Source organism: Pseudophryne corroboree, chromosome 3, assembly GCF_028390025.1.
Source record: "Pseudophryne corroboree isolate aPseCor3 chromosome 3, aPseCor3.hap2, whole genome shotgun sequence".
Classification (NCBI taxonomy): domain Eukaryota; kingdom Metazoa; phylum Chordata; class Amphibia; order Anura; family Myobatrachidae; genus Pseudophryne; species Pseudophryne corroboree.
In genome coordinates, this window is record NC_086446.1 from 305,499,439 (window position 1) to 305,520,215 (window position 20,777).

At 44.0% G+C, this 20,777-nt stretch overlaps 1 protein-coding gene across 1 annotated transcript in view; it reads right to left on the reverse strand.

Moving 5' to 3' along the window:
* The window catches only part of GNAS (GNAS complex locus), a 601,606-nt gene that overhangs the window by 197,872 nt on the left and 382,957 nt on the right, over positions 1 to 20,777 (reverse strand). The gene's annotated exons all lie outside the window — the stretch shown is intronic.

A 20,777-nucleotide genomic window follows, 5' to 3' on the forward strand; every position in this document is an offset into this window, starting at 1 on the left:
GCCTCTCTCCTGAAATCTTTCACATATTTTTCTTGATTGTTCCCAGTAATACTCCGCATTACTACAATTTTTTCGAATCTGTAGAAATTGAGCATACGGAACATTAGTTTTCCAGCTCTTTAGGTGACAGCTATCGGCTGGAATATAGCTGTTTGCGTATGTTTCTTTGAAGTATGTTGATGTTACTATTTTTTTTTTCAAAGTGCCTTCCAGCTTTAAATCCAAATAGTCAATGCTGTTGTTATGACTTTTGTAAGTGAATTTCAGATTGTAATCATTTTCATTGATGGAATCCATAAATCCTTTAATACTTTCATTATCTCCTTCCCAGATTATAATCAGATCATCAATATAACGTCGGTAATATTTGATGTGCCGGCTTTCGAACTCGGACCCATAGATACATTTCTCTTCCCAACTTCCCATTAGGATATTTGCATAGGCCGGGGCAAATTTCGTGCCCATTGCAGTTCCCTGTTTTTGTACAAAAAATTCATTTTCAAATTTAAAAAAATTATGGGTCAAAATGAACTTGATGCTTTCTATTAGAAATACTCTCATATCCTCCGAAATCAGCTTATCTTCATTGAGCACTGTTTGCACTGCTTCTATACCTTTAGTGTGAGGGATCGAGGAATATAGAGCTTGAACGTCTATTGTTAACCAGACAAAATTTGGGTCCCAATTTAAATCCTGTAGTTCTCTCAAAAGGGATGTTGAATCCTTTAAGTATGATTTCAATTTCTTTACGTACCCTTGTAATTTCAAGTCTACATAATGCGACAAATTGGCTGTCAGGGAATCAATCCCTGAGATAATAGGTCTGCCAGGGGGAGAGCTTCTATTTTTATGAATTTTGGGTATATGATAAAATAATGCCATCCTTGGGTGTTTTGAAAACAAGTATTCAAACTCTTTTTCTGCCAGAATCTTCCTATTTTTGGCTTCATTCAGTAGTACATATAATTTTTCTTGATATGTTTCAGATGGATCTTCTTTAAATCTTTCATAGGTATGCACATCATTAAGGATCTGATAAGCTTCTTCCAAATAATTCTCCCTTTCCTGGATAACTACTCCTCCTCCTTTATCTGCTTGTCTGATAACCACACTGCTATCAGTTTTCAGTTGTTTGATAGCTTGTTTCTCTGCTGGTTTTAAATTGGAACAAAATTTGTCGGATTTGATCTTTAGTGCTCTAAATTCTTCTTTGACTGATTCGTAAAATATCTATATATATTTATTTATTTTATAAATGTAGAAAAAGAGGAAAGGATTGGATTCTTATTGGGTGCACATTTTCCCAAAACTCAATTAATTGGATACTGTTAGTTATATTAATATCATTTCTCTGAGCATGTTGAGCTATACACATTAGTTCAGGGACATGGGTATGGATGTGTCTAATTCTTTTATTCTATTCTTTCATATATTTTCAATATTTCATCCATATAATATACTTTATTTAATTCATGGTGCATGTATTGTGTGTGTGTGTGTGTGTGTGTGTGTGTGTGTGTGTGTGTGTGTGTGTATATATATATATATATATATATATAGTACATTGTTGTGATTTGTATTCATTATTATATCCTCCAGTTGTGAACATATGTTTTTAATAAAATAAATATAGTTACTCTCTTCATTGATGCATTACATGAATGAAGATAAGGTGATTGTGGTCATAACTATTTATTGTTATATAATCCTAAGTTTTATTTCTTATGAAGAAATATTTGTGTGTAAATAAATTAAAATAAAATAGCTCCCCTCATTGTCATATCACTAATTTCATACTTCGCTCTAGCTAGCTCCATGGTGGGCTAATTGGTAATACAACAATTATATTAGCCTAATAGGCAATGATAATGTGAGGATAATGTGAGGCTGTTGAAATGTTTTAAAAAATTGTACTATTAAAGGTGATATTTTAATTTAATTTTTGGAAAATGTGCACCCAGTAAGAATCCAATCCTTTCCTCTTTTTCTAAATTTATTTAGTTTGCTTCCAATTGGAGGGTGGCACTTGATCATACCGGTGACATATCAATAACAAGATGTCAATGCAGTCTATATGATAGCTCAATATTTCCCGAAATCTACTATTATCTGGTGCGGAAAGTCTCCTTTTTCTTCTTTAACTCTTACATATATATATATTTAAAGGAGCAAAGGACTGCAACTCCTGGAAAGAAGCTTACCGCGCCTGTTCAAATAACAGTTTGATACACATACAGTACATCGTTGCGGAACTTCACTGGGGTGATCTGCTATATAAGGTTTTTATATTATTGTCTTGTGTATCCTGATGATAGTGCAGTAAATAGCACTGAAACATTGTCAAAACACTACCCGGTCTCCTATTAGTTGTATATCTGAGTGCCGCACCGATGGCTTCGTATGTATGTATGTATGTATATATATATATATATATATATAATTGTATAATTATTTATCATCTTATTTTATATATATATATATATATATATATATATATATATACACACTGCTCAAAAAAATAAAGGGAACACTAAAATAACACATCCTAGATCTGAATGAATTAAATATTCTTATTAAATACTTTGTTCTTTACATAGTTGAATGTGCTGACAACAAAATCACACAAAAATTATCAATGGAAATCAAATTTATTAACCCATGGAGGTCTGGATTTGGAGTCACACTCAAAATTAAAGTGGAAAAACACACTACAGGCTGATCCAACTTTGATGTAATGTCCTTAAAACAAGTCAAAATGAGGCTCAGTAGTGTGTGTGGACTCCACGTGCCTGTATGACCTCCCTACAACGCCTGGGCATGCTCCTGATGAGGTGGCGGATGGTCTCCTGAGGGATCTCCTCCCAGACCTGGACTAAAGCATCCGCCAACTCCTGGACAGTCTGTGGTGCAACGTGGCGTTGGTGGATGGTGCGAGACATGATGTCCCAGATGTGCTCAATTGGATTCAGGTCTGGGGAACGGGCGGGCCAGTCCATAGCATCAATGCCTTCGTCTTGCAGGAACTGCTGACACACTCCAGCCACATGAGGTCTTGCATTGTCTTGCATTAGGAGGAACCCAGGGCCAACCGCACCAGCATATGGTATCACAAGGGGTCTGAGGATCTCATCTCGGTACCTAATAGCAGTCAGGCTACTTCTGGCGTGCACATGGAGGGCTGTGCTGCCCCCCAAAGAAATGCCACCCCACACCATTACTGACCCACTGCCAAACCGGTCATGCTGGAGGATGTTGCAGGCAGCAGAACGTTCTCCTTGGCGTCTCCAGACTCTGTCACGTCTGTCACATGTGCTCAGTGAGAACCTGCTTTCATCTGTGAAGAGCACAGGGCGCCAGTGGCGAATTTGCCAATCTTGGTGTTCTCTGGCAAATGCCAAACGTCCTGCACGGTGTTGGGCTGTAAGCACAACCCCCACCTGTGGACGTCGGGACCTCATACCACCCTCATGGAGTCTGTTTCTGATCGTTTGAGTAGACACATGCACATTTGTGGCTTGCTGGAGGTCATTTTGCAGGGCTCTGGCAGTGCTCCTCCTGTTCCTCCTTGCACAAAGGCGGAGGTAGCGGTCCTGCTGCTGGGTTGTTGCCCTCCTAAGGCCTCCTCCATGTCTCCTGATGTACTGGCCTGTCTCCTGGTAGCACCTCCATGCTCTGGACACTACGCTGACAGACACAGCAAACCTTCTTGCCACAGCTCGCATTGATGTGCCATGCTGGATGAGCTGCACTACCTGAGCCACTTGTGTGGGTTGCAGACTCCGTCTCATGCTACCACTAGAGTGAACGCACCGCCAGCTTTCAAAAGTGACCAAAACATCAGCCAGAAAGCATAGGAGCTGAGAAGTGGTCTGTGGTCACCACCTGCAGAACAACTCCTTTATTGGGGGGTGTCTTGCTAATTGCCTATAATTCCCTCCTGTTGTCTATTCCATTTGCACAACAGCATGTGAAATTGATTGTCAATCAGTGTTGCTTCCTAAGTGGACAGTTTGATTTCACAGAAGTGTGATTGACTTGGAGTTACATTGTGTTGTTTAAGTGTTCCCTTTATTTTTTTGAGCAGTGTGTATATATATATATATATATATATATATATATATATATATACGAAGCCATCAGTGCAGCACTCAGATATACAAATAATAGGGGACCAGGTACAATTTTCCGGATGACAAACTATTGCCGTTTGAAACGTTGATAAGTCACAACTGCTGCATGTTTATTTGTTTATTGACAAAAGGTTGTGATTGTCGCACCTCTGCCTTTATCTACTATCATTTTGTGAGGGCACCAAATCGAGCCTTTTTACATCTGTGGAGTGCCGGGTACATTGCAAGCCACATTGCAACATTTTATATATATATATATATATATATATAGTGCACTTTTGATGGCTTGTTAAAATAGAAGTCTACTTGCCATTTTAATCAATGCTTCTTTGCTTTATGGATGCGTTTTCGACAGGATACAGCATCAATAAAGCGTGGAGACGTTAATTAAAATGGTAAAAGTGGTACCACATGCTTTTAATTACATACATACATTATATATTTTATATATATATATATATATAATTAGTTAAACATATTATATTAGATTACTGTGTTAAGTTATTATTTTAATATTTTTTGTTTAAATCTCTCCTTTCACAGAGACATGGATGCATACCATGATTTCTGGGCAGGATTCATTGATCTCTACCAGGCCAATGAGTGCTTGTGGCAAGTGGGATCAAGGGATTACGCCAATAAAGGCAAGAAAAATCTGTCATACAAGCAATTAGCCAGGTACAGCCTTGTCCAAGATAGTGGCGCCGACATCAAGTAGGTGAAGAAGAAAAGCCAGAATCTGAGGACAGTATTTCTTAAAGAGCACAAGAAATACAAAGATTCCCAATGTTCTGGAGCGGGGTCAGATCAAGTCAAGAAGCCAACATTATGGTATTATGACTTGATGAAGTTTGTATTGGATGAGGAGCCTTCAAGGACAGCACGGAGGAGCCGAACACGCTCGAGATGTTCGAGCCTGAGGAAGAGTAGAGTGTGGATCCGGTAAGTGTCCGTACAATATCACTGTTTCGTGTTTACTTTGTTGCCTTAATAATCTCACATATTTTTCAGTATTTCTCTGATTTTGGGTTGCCTTGTTTGTCTATTTTGATTTCTCTGACTTGAGTCATTTTTCTTGGTGTCATTAATGTATTTTTTTTTTTTTTAACACAGCTGCTTTCGAAGGAGCTGGACGTGGAACCTGCAGTGGAAAAGCCGGCAGAACAAGCCACTGTAATGCCGGAGCTGGAGGAGAGTGAGGTGGTGGTGGAAACGCCCCAGCCTCCGGCTAAAAAGAGACTCCTGCCAGCTACCCGTGGAAGAGCTGTCCCGTCCAGCAGGTCAGATACAATTCTGAAGCAGGCAGAGGAGGTCCTCCCAAAAAAATAAAAAAGGATAAATTTGAAGCTTTAGGAGAGTATTTCACCTGTGAGTTGCAGAACATGAACCGCACTCGGCAAAAAATCACTCAGCGTATGGTGTATTCCATTATAAAACATGGCCACGCTGATGAATTGACCAACCACAGTGGCATTGTGTTAGATACCAGACAGGTGCCTAGTACATCTTATGCCCCTCCCCCACCTCACCCTCCCATGTATTCTGTGCCGGTAATTCCTCAACAATACCCCACATATCCTGCGCCGCCGGGTTCCCAAATACCACAATCCCCCTTCACTGGCACCTCTTCAAGTGGACTGTTCACAACTCTGTTGAGTGCGCACTCCACTGTTCATGGCGACTAAAATTTTTAATCATATTTTTTTTTTTTTGCGTTTTTGTTCGCTGGCTTCAAATTTGTATTTGACCTTCTTCATCCAATATGTTTTTTCTGCAAGTCAATTGTACCATAATGTTGGTTTTTTAGACTTCATTTGCCCCTGTAATAGAACGTTGGGAATTCTTTTATTTCTAGTGCACTTTAGAAATACTGTCCTCAAATTCTTTAAATTCTTCTTCAACCCAAGTTATGTTGGCGCCAATATTTTTCGCTGCACTGTATCTGGCCAATTGTTGGAATGCCTGATGTCTCTAGTGGGATAATCCCTACTGTCATGGCACTCACTGGCCCAAAAATCGATGAATCCAGCCCAGAATGTTTCTAATTTATTGTTTTTCTAAAATTTATAAGTAAAAATTGTTCTGAAAAATTATGTGTGGAGTCTTTATTTCTGGGTAGTGCTAGAAGGTTTAGCAGGCACAGTATACACCTCACCAAACTACAGAGCAGATATGCAGTGATTTAAAATGGATGCTGTTATTTACTGTACAAAGAAGTCCTGCCCACCCTCCTAAAACCATGCCCAGTATTTATATGAACCTGACTCTTTCAAATCTTTCATAGACATTGTTCAGTGTGTATGCATATAATCGTTCATAGGAAATATTTCATCTTCATATCTTTCATCTTTTAAATATTTCGACTCTACAAGTGTGTAGGGTCCATTACACATATACTTTACCATCTCTAAAGAATGAGCATTCCGGAATATTTAAGCCAATACAACAATACTCCTCTCCCGAAACGCAATCGCCTATTACTCACTATACTAGCAGCCGCCACTAAAAAAACAATACTTTCGCAGTGGATCGCCCCTGAACCAACTAGTATGTTCTTATTGTTTCCCAGTATATTCTATCTATTCATGATGGATTGGACGGAAGTGTCCCTTCATAAAGAAATGCTGCCAGAAAAAAATTTGGTGCATGATTACCTTATGTACTGTACATACACTACTGTTCAAAAGTTTGGGGTTACTTAGAAATTTCAGTTTTTTAAAGAAAAGCACTGTTTTTTCAATGAAGATAACATTAAATTAATCAGAAATACACTCTATACATTGTTAATGTGGTAAATGACTATACTAGCTGCAAACGTCTGGTTTTTAATGGAATATCTACATAGGTGTATAGAGGACCATTTCCGGCACCCATCACTCCAGTGTTCTAATGGTACATTGTGTTTGCTAATCGCAGTAGAAGACTAATGGATGATTAGAGAACCCTTGTGCAATATGTTAGCACAGCTGAAAACGGGTTTGCTCGTTAGAGAAGCTATAAAACTGTCCTTCCTTTGAGCTAGTTGATTATCTGGAGCATCACACTTGTGGGTTCGATTATACTCTCAAATTGGCAAGAAAAAGAGAACTTTCATGTGAAACTCGACAGTCTATTCTTGTTCTTAGAAATGAAGGCTATTCCATGCGAGAAATTGCCAAGGAACTCAACATTTCTTACAACGGTGTGTATTACTCCCTTCAGAGAACAGCACAAACAGGCTCTAACCAGAGTAGAAAGAGAAGAGGGAGGCCCCGGTGCACAACTGAGCAAGAAGACAAGTACATTAGAGTCTCTAGTTTGAGAAATAGACGCCTCACAGGTCCTCCATTGGCAGCTTCATTAAATGGTACCCGCAAAACGCCAGTGTCAACGTCTACAGTTAGGAGGCGACTCAGGGATGCTGGCCTTCTAGGCAGAGTGGCAAAGAAAAAGCCATATCTGAGACTGGCCAATACAAGGAACAGATTAATATGGGCAAAAGAACACAGACATTGGACAGAGGAAGATTGGAATAAAGTGTTATGAACAGACAAATCGAAGTTTGAGGTGTTTGGAACACACAGAAGAACATTTGTGAGACACAGAACAAGTGAAAAGATGCTGGAAGAGTGCCTGACGCCATCTGTCAAGCACGGTGGAGGTAATGTGATGGTCTGGGCTGCTTTGTTGCTGCTAAAGTGGGAGATTTGTACAAGGTAAAATAAGATTTTACTTACCGATAAATCTATTTCTCGTAGTCCGTAGTGGATGCTGGGACTCCGTCAGGACCATGGGGAATAGCGGCTCCGCAGGAGACAGGGCACAAAATTTAAAAGTTTGACCACTAGGTGGTGTGTACTGGCTCCTCCCCCTATGACCCTCCTCCAAGCCTCAGTTAGGATACTGTGCCCGGACGAGCGTACACAATAAGGAAGGATTTTGAATCCCGGGTAAGACTCATACCAGCCACACCAATCACACCGTACAACTTGTGATCTGAACCCAGTTAACAGTATGACAAACGTAGGAGCCTCTGAACAGACGGCTCACAACAATAACAACCCGATTTTTTTGTAACAATAACTATGTACAAGTATTGCAGACAATCCGCACTTGGGATGGGCGCCCAGCATCCACTACGGACTACGAGAAATAGATTTATCGGTAAGTAAAATCTTATTTTCTCTGACGTCCTAGTGGATGCTGGGACTCCGTCAGGACCATGGGGATTATACCAAAGCTCCCAAACGGGCGGGAGAGTGCGGATGACTCTGCAGCACCGAATGAGAGAACTCCAGGTCCTCCTTAGCCAGGGTATCAAATTTGTAGAATTTTACAAACGTGTTCTCCCCTGACCACGTAGCTGCTCGGCAGAGTTGTAATGCCGAGACCCCTCGGGCAGCCGCCCAAGATTGTGGAATGGGCCTTGACAGATTTAGGCTGTGGCAGGCCTGCCACAGAATGTGCAAGTTGAATTGTGCTACAAATCCAACGAGCAATCGTCTGCTTAGAAGCAGGAGCACCCAGCTTGTTGGGTGCATACAGTATAAACAGCGAGTCAGATTTTCTGACTCCAGCCGTCCTTGAAATATATATTTTCAATGCTCTGACAACGTCCAGCAACTTGGAATCCTCCAAATCGCTAGTAGCCGCAGGCACCACAATAGGCTGGTTCAGGTGAAACGCTGAAACCACCTTAGGCAGAAAGTGAGGACGCGTCCGCAGTTCTGCCCTGTCCGAATGGAAAATCAGATATGGGCTTTTATACGATAAAGCCGCCAATTCTGACACTCTCCTGGCTGAAGCCAGGGCCAGTAGCATGGTTACTTTCCATGTAAGATATTTCAAAACCACCGATTTGAGTAGCTCAAACCAATGGGATTTGAGAAAATCCAAAACTACATTAAGATCCCACGGTGCCATTGGGGGCACAACCGGGGGCTGTATATGTAGTACTCCTTTTACAAAAGTCTGGACTTCAGGAACTGAAGCCAATTCTTTCTGGAAGAAAATCGACAGGGCCGAAATTTGAACCTTAATGGACCCTAATTTGAGGCCCATAGACAATCCTGTTTGCAGGAAATGTAGGAATCGACCCAGTTGAAATTCCTCCGTCGGGGCCTTCCTGGCCTCACACCACGCAACATATTTTCTCCAAATGCAATGATAATGCTGTGCAGTCACCTCCTTCCTGGCTTTTACCAGGGTAGGGATGACCTCTTCCGGAATGCCTTTTTCCCTTAGGATTCGGCGTTCAACCGCCATGCCGTCAAACGCAGCCGCGGTAAGTCTTGGAATAGACACGGTCCCTGCTGAAGCAGGTCCCGTCTTAGAGGTAGAGGCCACGGATCTTCCGTGAGCATCTCCTGAAGTTCCGGGTACCAAGTTCTTCTTGGCCAATCCGGAGCCACAAGTATCGTTCTTACTCCCCTTTGCCGTATAATTCTCAGTACTTTTGGTATGAGAAGCAGAGGAGGAAACACATACACTGACTGGTACACCCATGGTGTTACCAGAGCGTCTACAGCTATTGCCTGAGGGTCTCTTGACCTGGCGCAATACCTGTCCAGTTTTTTGTTGAGGCGGGACGCCATCATGTCCACCATTGGTCTTTCCCAATGGACCACAATCATGTGGAAGACTTCTGGATGAAGTCCCCACTCTCCCGGGTGCAGATCGTGTCTGCTGAGGAAGTCTGCTTCCCAGTTGTCCACTCCCGGGATGAACACAGCTGACAGTGCTAACACATGATTTTCTGCCCAGCGGAGAATCCTTGCAGCTTCTGCCATTGCCCTCCTGCTTCTTGTGCCGCCCTGTCTGTTTACGTGGGCGACTGCTGTGATGTTGTCCGACTGAATCAACACCGGCTGACCCTGAAGCAGAGGTTTTGCCAGGCTTAGAGCATTGTAGATTGCTCTTAGCTCCAGTATATTTATGTGAAGAGACGTCTCCAGGCTTGACCACACGCCCTGGAAGTTTCTTCCCTGTGTGACCGCTCCCCAGCCTCTCAGGCTGGCATCCGTGGTCACTAGGACCCAGTTCTGTATGCCGAATCTGCGGCCCTCTAACAGATGAGCACTCTGCAACCACCATAGCAGAGACACTCTTGTCCTTGTGGACAATTTTATCCGCTGATGCATCTGCAGATGCGATCCGGACCATTTGTCCAGCAGATCCCACTGAAAAGTTCGTGCATGGAATCTGCCGAATGGAATCGCTTCGTAAGAAGCTACCATTTTTCCCAGGACTCTTGTGCATTGATGCACAGATTGCTACTCCGACCTCCAGCTGTTCTCTGGATCTTGCCCTTATCAGGAGATCGTCCAAGTAAGGGATAATTAAGACGCCTTCTCTTCGAAGAAGGATCATCATTTCGGCCATTACCTTGGTAAAGACCCGGGGTGCCGTGGACAATCCAAACGGCAGCGTCTGAAACTGATAATGACAGTTTTGGACCACGAACCTGAGGTACCCTTGGTGTGAAGGACAAATTGGAACATGAAGGTAAGCATCCTTGATGTCCAAGGACACCATAAAATCCCCTTTTTCCAGATTCGCTATCACTGCTCTGAGTGACTCCATCTTGAACTTGAATTTTTGTATGTACAGGTTCAGAGATTTTAGATTTAGAATCGGTCTTACCGAGCCGTCCGGCTTCGGTACCACAAATAGCGTGGAGTAATACCCCTGTCCCTGTTGTAGGAGGGGTACCTTGACTATCACCTGCTGAGAATACAGCTTGTGAATGGCCTCCAATACCGTCGCCCTGTCGGAGGGAGACGTTGGCAAAGCAGACTTTAGGAAACGGCGAGGAGGGGACTTCTCGAATTCCAACCTGTAACCCTGAGATACTACCTGCAGGATCCAGGGGTCCACCTGCGAGTGAGCCCACTGTGCGCTGAAATGTTTGAGGCGACCCCCCACCGCCCCTGAGTCTGCTTGTAAGGTCCCAGCGTCATGCTGACGCCTTTGTAGAAGCCGGGGAGGGCTTCTGCTCCTGGGAAGGAGCTGCTTGTTGCAGTCTCTTACCCTTTCCTTTGCCTCGGGGCAAATAGGAATGTCCTTTTGCTCGTTTGTTCTTATAGGAACGAAAGGACTGCGGCTGAAAAGCCTACGGCTTTTTCTGCTGGGAGGTGACCTGGGGTAAAAAGGTGGATTTTCCGGCCGTTGCCGTGGCCACCAGATCCGATAGACCGACCCCAAATAATTCCTCCCCCTTATACGGCAATACTTCCATATGTCGTTTGGAATCCGCATCACCTGACCACTGGCGCGTCCATAAACTTCTTCTGGCAGATATGGACATCGCACTTACTCTTGATGCCAGAGTGCAAATATCTCTCTGTGCATCTCGCATATAAAGAAATGCATCCTTTAACTGCTCTATAGTCAGTAAAATACTGTCCCTATCCAGGGTATCAATATTTTCAGACAGTGACTCCGACCAAGCCACGCCAGCACTGCACATCCAGGCTGAGGCAATTGCTGGTCTCAGTATAACACCCGTATGTGTGTATATACTTTTTAATGTATTCTCCAGCCTCCTATCAGCTGGATCCTTGAGGGCGGCCGTATCAGGAGACGGTAACGCCACTTGCTTTGATAAGCGTGTGAGCGCCTTATCCACCCTAGGAGGTGTTTCCCAGCGCGCCCTAACCTCTGGCGGGAAAGGGTATAATGCCAATAACTTCTTTGAAATTAGCAGTTTTCTATCTGGGGTAACCCACGCTTCATCACACACTTCATTCAGTTCCTCTGATTCAGGAAAAACTATCGGTAGTTTTTTCACACCCCACATAATACCCCTTTTTGTGGTACTTGCAGTATCAGAGATATGCAAAGCCTCCTTCATTGCCGTGATCATATAACGTGTGGCCCTACTGGAAAATACGTTTGTTTCTTCACCGTCGACACTGGATTCAGTGTCAGTGTCTGGGTCTGTGTCGACCGACTGAGGTAAAGGGCGTTTTACAGCCCCTGACGGTGTCTGAGACGCCTGGACAGGTACTAACTGGTTTGCCGGCTGTCTCATGTCGTCAACCGACTTTTGTAGCGTGCTGACACTATCCCGTAATTCCATAAACAAAGCCATCCATTCTGGTGTCGACTCCCTAGGGGGTGACATCACCATTACAGGCAATTGCTCCGCCTCCACGCCAACATCGTCCTTATACATGTCGACACACACGTACCGACACACAGCAGACACACAGGGAATGCTCTGATAGAAGACAGGACCCCACTAGCCCTTTGGGGAGACAGAGGGAGAGTTTGCCAGCACACACCCAAGCGCTATAAATATATATAGGGACAACCTTAATAAGTGTGTTCCCTTTATAGCAGCTCAAATATTATAAATATCGCCAATAAGTGCCCCCCTCTCTGTTTTTACCCTGTTTCTGTAGTGCAGTGCAGGGGAGAGTCCTGGGAGCCTTCCTCGCAGCGGAGCTGGGCAGGAAAATGGCGCTGTGTGCTGAGGAGAATAGGCCCCGCCCCCTTTTCGGCGGGCTTCTTCTCCCGGTTTTTTTGGAACCTGGCAGGGGTTAAATACATCCATATAGCCCCAGGGGCTATATGTGATATATTTTAGCCAGAATAGGTATATTACATTGCTGCCCAGGGCGCCCCCCCCAGCGCCCTGCACCCTCAGTGACCGCTGGTGTGAAGTGTGCGGAGAGCAATGGCGCACAGCTGCAGTGCTGTGCGCTACCTCATGAAGACTGAGACGTCTTCTGCCGCCGGTTTCTGGACCTCTTCTCTATTCGGCATCTGCAAGGGGGTCGGCGGCGCGGCTCCGGTGACCCATCCAGGCTGTACCTGTGATCGTCCCTCTGGAGCTAGTGTCCAGTAGCCTAAGAAGCAAATCCATCCTGCACACAGGTGAGTTCACTTCTTCTCCCCTAAGTCCCTCGTTGCAGTGAGCCTGTTGCCAGCAGGACTCACTGAAAATAAAAAACCTAACAAACTTTTTCTAAGCAGCTCTTTAGGAGAGCCACCTAGATTGCACCCTGCTCGGACGGGCACAAAAACCTAACTAAGGCTTGGAGGAGGGTCATAGGGGGAGGAGCCAGTACACACCACCTAGTGGTCAAACTTTTAAATTTTGTGCCCTGTCTCCTGCGGAGCCGCTATTCCCCATGGTCCTGACGGAGTCCCAGCATCCACTAGGACGTCAGAGAAAAGGGATTTTGAATAAGGCTATCACTCCATTTTGCAATGCTGTGGACAGCGCTTGATTGGAGCCAATTTCCTCCTCCAACAGGACAATGACCCAAAGCACACCTCCAAATTATGCAAGAACTATTTAGGGAAGAAGCAGGCAGCTGGTATTCTGTCTGTAATGGAGTGGCCAGCGCAGTCACCAGATCTCAACCCTATCAGCTTGACCGTATGGTACGCAAGAAGTGCCCATCAAGCCAATCCATCTTGTGGAAGGTGCTTCAGGAAGCATGGGGTGAAATTTCTTCAAATTACCTCAACAAATTAACAGCTAGAATGCCAAAGGTCTGCAATGCTGTAATTGCTGCAAAGTGGTCATTCTTTGATGAAAGCAAAGTTTGAAGGACAAAATTATTATTTCAAATAAAAATCAATATTTCTAACCTTGGCAATGTCTTGACTATATGTTCTATTCATTTTGCAACTCATTTGATAAATAAAAGTGAGTTTCCATGGAAAATATGAAATTGTCTGGGTGACCCCAAAATTTTGAACGGTAGTGTACACTATCCTCAGAATCTAAAGTGGCTTTGAAGAGCTGCTTTCAACTAACCTCATGGTATAATCTAGAAGTTTGAACTAATGGCATACCATTCTGAAGTATTACAGGGTAATATTATATTTTATATGTCTGACTCAGCCTACAGATAATGTCAAGGTAGCACAACTCAAACCTTTAGAAAGGGGGCGAGACACTTTTGTCGCTTTGTATTCATACCTCCCTGACTATGAACATTTTCATTTTTGTATTTACATTGTAATTTAGTTATGCTGTTATGATTGTCTAGATGATTATGGGCCTAATTCAGACCTGATCGTAGCTGCAAATTTGATAGCAGATGGGCAAAATTCATGGGGGTAATTAAGAGGTGATCGCAGCAGCAAATTTGTTAGCAGTTGGGCAAAACCATGTGCACCTCAGGTGTGGCAGATATAACATTTGCAGAGAGAGTTATGGTGTGTACACACGGTGAGATCCTTGCTATGCCGATTTTCACTTTGCGATTTCTTCTAAACTCCCCGGAGCCCAGAACCACAGATTTTGACTAACTTTCTTGAGATATGGACTATGTGTGCTTATGATTTTGGCTTATGTGAGATTTTGGCTTATGTGAGATATAATTGACATGTGAGATGAACTAGATAGTACACCGATCTAGCAAGGATTGACTTGCCTGCACAGTCTATCTTTTCTTGCGATACCGACCTGGCGGGACCGCGCATCGGGATCGCAAGTGGCATAACACCTTGCGATTTGTACTAACTTTTCCTGCGATTTTGACTATATAGTGAAAATCGAAAGAGAAAATCTCACCATGTGTACACACCATTAGATTTGGGTGGGTTATTTTGTTTCTGTGCAGGGTAAATACTGGCTGCTTTATTTTTACACTGCAATTTAGATTTCAGTTTGAACACACCCCACCCAAATCTAACTCTCTCTGCAAATGTTATATCTACCACACCTGCAGTGCACATGGGGGGTAATTCCAAGTTGATCGCAGCAGGAAATTTTTTAGCAGTTGGGCAAAACCATGTGCACTGCAGGGGGGGCAGATATAACATCTGCAGAGAGAGTTAGATTTGGGTGGGTTATTTTGTTTCTGTGCAGGGTAAATACTGGCTGCTTTATTTTTACACTGCAATTTAGATTGCAGATTGAACTCACCACACCCAAATCTATCTCTCTCTGCACATGTTATATCTGCCTCCCCTGCAGTGCACATGGTTTTGCCCAACTGCTAAAAAATTTCCTGCTGCGATCAACTTGGAATTACCCCCATGGTTTTGCCCAACTGCCAACAAATTTGATGCTACGATCAACTCTGAATTACCCCCTATTTCACAAGACTTCAAACTCTGTATACCTCATGTTCTTGTCTTTGAATTTAAAGATGTCAGTTGGTATTTTCTTTATTGATAACTCATCAATAAAACTTTTGTAAAAAAAATAAATGAACACTGTTGCAGCTTATTTAAATATGCCTACTATCATCTGACTAATTATTGTGTAACAATATTTTATAAGTACTTACTAGCTCATGTGCCCGGTTTCAACCAGCCAAAGGTTTGCTGGGCAGAACATTTTACCGCTTTTCACCCCTTAGGAGTAGATATCTCGGAGTATCTCTGCTTAGTGGGTGGCTGCACATAACTGCTGAGGGCATACAGTCTCTAGAGCTGCAGCAGCTTTTGAAATAGGGGTGCTACATGACAAAAGGGTGAAATAATGTAACTGCAAAGGAGCAGCTTAAAGAAAAGTATCACTCTGCCATAGACATTGATTCGTTTCGCCCATACTGAGGCTTTTTTCATAGATAGCACTTTTCTCCTGCAGGGTCCACAGGGTAGCCACAGGATACATTGGGATATGGTGGAGCGACAGCGGACCTGCACCAAACAGTCAAAGCTTATTGGCCTCCCAGCATGCAGTGGGTCCGTCCATATATCCCCGCCTCCTGGCTGCTATCTTTATTTTTATAGTCTTACTATTTTTTCTGAGTGATCTTTCTAAACAGCATCTTATACGTATCTTATAAAGAGTCGCTGCCACAACTCTCCGCCGGGTCGCGACAACGATTACCCACGAGTACAGTGCTGTTTCGGCAGGCGTCTGTGTCGGATAAAACTAGCAGGTCCAGCAGACATTACCAGGCTGTATCTGGAGTATGGGGAGAAGGTAAGGCATCGGTTCCGCTTAGAGTGGGATCATGGACACAGCCGCACTGTTTGGGAGGAGACTATCAAACAGTCGCTGACGCGGCTGCCACCGAGAGTGCACCAGCGCTAGGCCCTAGGGATCATAGGCTCAAGGGGTAGAATGAGGCCGCGACTCCTAGTGTTGATGTCAGCAGTGGGGAGCTAGATGCTCCCCTGGTCGCCCCTTCACCGGTTCATGACCAGTTTCCTCCGAGTCTCCCGCCATGAACTGTTTTCCCGCTTCCGTCCGAGACGCTATGTACTAAGGGACCCAGTCACAGCATAGGCAGCTGTGTGACTGGTGCATCAGTGTTCACTTGGGCGTCTGTGTTCACTATAGGTTCACGGAGCGGCGGAGTACACTAATAGCGGCTGGATCCACTCAGCGTTCGCAAACGTATTGATCGATCCTGAAAGCAGGGCAAGTCTCCCTGTATCCCACTCTACTGAGTATGGGTTATACAGTACTAAGGCCCTCATCCCGAGAAGATCGCTCACTAGCTATTTTTTGCAGAGCAGCGATCAGACAGTCGCCGCCTCTAGAGGAGTGTATTTTCGCTTTGCATGTGTGCGAACGCTTATGCAGCCGAGCGGGACGAAAAGGTTTTTTGCAGTTTCTGAGTAGCACTGGACTTACTCAGCCCTTGCGATCACTTCAGCCTGTCCGGTCCCGGAATTGATGTCAGACACCCGCCCTGCAAACGCCTGGACACGCCTGTGTTTTCCCTACCACTTCAACAAAACGGTCGGTTGACACCCATAAACGCCCTCTTCCTGTCAATCTCCTTTGCGATTGGTTGTGCGAATGGATTTGTCGCTAGAAGCATCGCACAGCAACGATGCTGTTTGTACACGTACGACGCGCGTGCGCATTGCGGTGCATACGCATGCGCAGTAGTATCCTGATCGCTGCGCTGCGAAAAACAGCAGTGAGCAATCAACTCGGAATGAGGGCCTAAGTCTCTATCTACCTTTTGAGTACGAATAGTTGGATAAGTGCATAATGCATATGAGTCTGATAATATTACTGTGGTTTCTTTCGCTATGCATCTGAATACGGTTAAAACTTTTATAAAGTAATGCAGTAATATGTTTCTCCTACATACTTGAAATGTATCTGTAGTTGATTATGTGCTCATATTGCTTATTGGGGGTCATTCCGAGTTGTTCGCTCGCAAGCTGCTTTTAGCAGCTTTACACACGCTAAGCCGCCGCCTACTGGGAGTGAATCTTAGCTTCTTAAAATTGCGAACGAAAGATTCGCAATATAGCGAAAAGACATCTCTGTGCAGTTTCTGAGTAGCTCGAGACTTACTCGGCATCTGCGATCAGTTCAGTGCTTGTCGTTCCTGGTTTGACGTCATAAACACACCCAGCGTTCGCCCAGACACTCCTCCGTTTCTCCAGCCACTCCCGCGTTTTTCCCAGAAACTGTAGCGTTTTTTCGCACACACCCATAAAACGGCCAGTTTCCGCCCAGAAACACCCTCTTCCTGTCAATCACATTACGATCACCAAAACGAAGAAAAAGCCGTGAGTAAAAAACCTAACTGCATAGCAAATTTACTTTGAGCAGTCGCACTGCGGACATTGCGCATGCGCACTAAGCGGAAAATCGCTGCGATGCGAAAAAATTTACTGAGCGAACAACTCGGAATGACCCCCCTTATACTAATGTATAACCTGTGACTGTCTACTAGTGTGATTGCTGACTTTGCTATAATTCTGTCAGTTTTAACTCTATCTATTCCGATCCTCAATGCTGGTGCTAAGCAGGGTAGGGGCGGATTGTATGTCACTTTAACACATCTTAAAGTGATTACAGTCACAAACTGTGTAGTACACTGCGAAAGTGTATCATTATTTATCATGTCTAAGAGCGGCAAGGATGAGGAAAATACACTCACAGCAGCACCAACACTCATTTCATCTTTGTCATGCAAAGTTGGGTTAACCTCTCAGGATCTGGATCAGGATGGGTTGTGTGTAAATTATTTTAGCTTTCACCAAGGTCTCTTGAATAATTCAAGGCAGACACAGGTGCAAGTTGATCCCCCATGGACTATGTTTGCACACACGTTATCCAGCACAGCTGAGCGGATGGTTACAAATTCTGTACCAGGGATAGGTTACACTATTAACCCTTATGTGCAGAATTCTACCTGCGGTTTTTCATTTCCAGCAGGGGAAGCAGTAGTCTCTCAACAAAAGCAGGCTGAAAAGCCAGTGGTAAGTAAATCACATAGACACAAAACAACATCTTCACAGTCTACACATTTCAGATGAGGATTCATCAGAGGAGGAAGGCTCATTACACTCTGGTTCTGCATATGAAAATGAGCAGAAGGTCTCAGCTCAGTGGACATATCTGAGTTGATTACTGCAATGAAAGCCATTCTATCCTTAGAAGAATCAGCAGAGCCTGTGTTAAAATCCAAGGCACCCATATTTAAACGTCCCAAAACAGTTAAGACTGAGTTTCCTGAATCAGATCAGCTGACGGAAATCATGGAAGAGGCTTGGGCTACGCCCAGTGAGAAATATAGAATTCCTAGGAAATGGAATTCTAATTCTCCTCTTTCGGCTGGGGACTGTTTAAAGAGGGAAGTAGCCTCTAAAGTAGATACGCATGTTATTCGATTAGTCTGAAAATCTACATTACCTCTGCCTTCAACATCATTAAATGATGTCACGGATAGGAGAGTAGATGGTTTGCTAAAAAAACATTTTTTCCCCTGTCTGGGGCAATCAATAGACCTGCCATGGCTTCAGCCTGCATGGCTAAGGCAGTGGCTGCCTGGGCGGATGCATTGGAAGGGGAAACTTCAATGACATCTAGAGAGCAAAAATCCCATGTTGCACATATTAAACTGGCTGCAATATTCTTAGAAGAGGCAGCCTTGGATATGGGTACCATTGCCTCTCAAGTATCAGCTTCAGCAGTAGCCGCTCGCAGAGCAGTTTGGCTACGCACTTGGAAATCTGATTCAGAATTCAAAAAGGTTTTGGAGTCTTTACCTTTTACTGGAAATATTCTCTTTGGTAAAGAGTTAACAGTATTTTGGAGTCAGAAGCCGACTCCAACAAAGTAAAGTTTCCTTGCACTTACAAATTTAAGCCTAAAATCCCATCTTTTCAGCCTTTTCGATCTCAAGGGAAAGCAAAAGGAAAAAGTGATGGCAAACAGTCCCAATACAATAGGTCTGGTAAGACTAAAAAGCACTGGGCTACCAGAGGGCCGGCTTCTAAAACAGAAGATAAGCCATTAGCCTGATGGTGCGGGCCTCCACCTGGAGGACCCCAGGGTGGGAGGCCGACTTCTTCATTTTGCACAAATCTGGCAGCAGTCTACCACGGATGACTGGGTGCAAGTAGCAGTATCTCACGGTTATGCGTTTGCTTTCAGGAAGAACCTACCTCAAAGGTTTTTTTGTACCAGCCCATCTTTGGTAGAGACGAAGGCCGGGGCTTTGCAAGAGGCAGTTCAGAAAGTGCTTCAGTCAGGAGTAATCATTCCAGTTCCTCTTGCACAACGAGGACAGGGTTTCTACTCCAACCTGTTTCTAGTCCAGAAGCCAAATGGGTTGTTCCGGCCCATTCTCAATCTAAAAATGCTGAACAAGTACATTTGGGTACCTCGTTTTCATATGGAAACTTTACGTTCCATCATTTTGGCCATGGAGCCAGAAGAGTTTATGGTTTCCCTGGATATTCAGGATACTTACCTACATGTTCCTATAGCCCTGTCCCATCAGCACTATCTCAGGTTCGCTATCCTTTAACAGCATTTTCAGTTTCAGGCTCTACCATTCGGATTGGCCACAGCTTCCAGAGTATTCACCAAAATGATGGTGATAATGGCAGCTTATCTCCGCCAGCAGGGGATAAGAATTTTTCCATACCTCGACGATCTTTTAATCCTGGCATAGTCTCAGGAATTGCTTCTGTGTCAACTGCAACAGACAATAGAGTGTCTGCAGAAGCACGGTTGGCTCAAAAATTGAGCAAAATCGTCTCTGGTTCCGTCACAACGGATGACTCACTTGGGGGCTGTATTGGATTCAAGTCTTCAGAGAGTAATTTTACCTCTGAACAAAATAGCCAAACTTCAGTTAAGGATTCAGGGGCTTCTACATAGTCGGAAAGTATCCATTCACGCAGCAATGCATGTGATGGGATTGATGGTCTCAACATTTGACATGGTAGAGTATGCTCAGTTCCATTCAAGGCCGCTGCAACATCTGATCCTTACCAGATGGAATGGTTTTCATTGGCCAATAAAAACACATAGTATAGTCCTTACTCAGAAAGTAAGGAGGTCATTAGCCTGGTGGCTACAGACAGCCCATCTGGACAAAGGGAGACCCTTTTGGATATCAGATTGATAAATTCTGACAATGGATGCCAGCCTTCAGGGCTGGGGAGCAGTGATAGGAAGAAATTGCTTCCAGGGGTAGTGGACCAAGGAAGAAAGTCGCCTGCCAATATTGGAATTCTGAGCCATATACATGGCATTGAATCATGCAAAGGACACCCTTCACGGGAAACCAGTCCAAATCCGCTCAGACAATGCAACATCAGTAGCGTACCTCAACCATCAGGGAGGAACTTGCAGCCGGAAAGCTACGAAAGAAGTAAGTCACACGTTAAAGTGGGCAGAACTTCATCTTCCAGCCGTGTCCGCCGTGTTCGTTCCAGGAGTCCTAAACTGGGAAGCGGATTTTCTGAGTCAGCATACCATTCATGCAA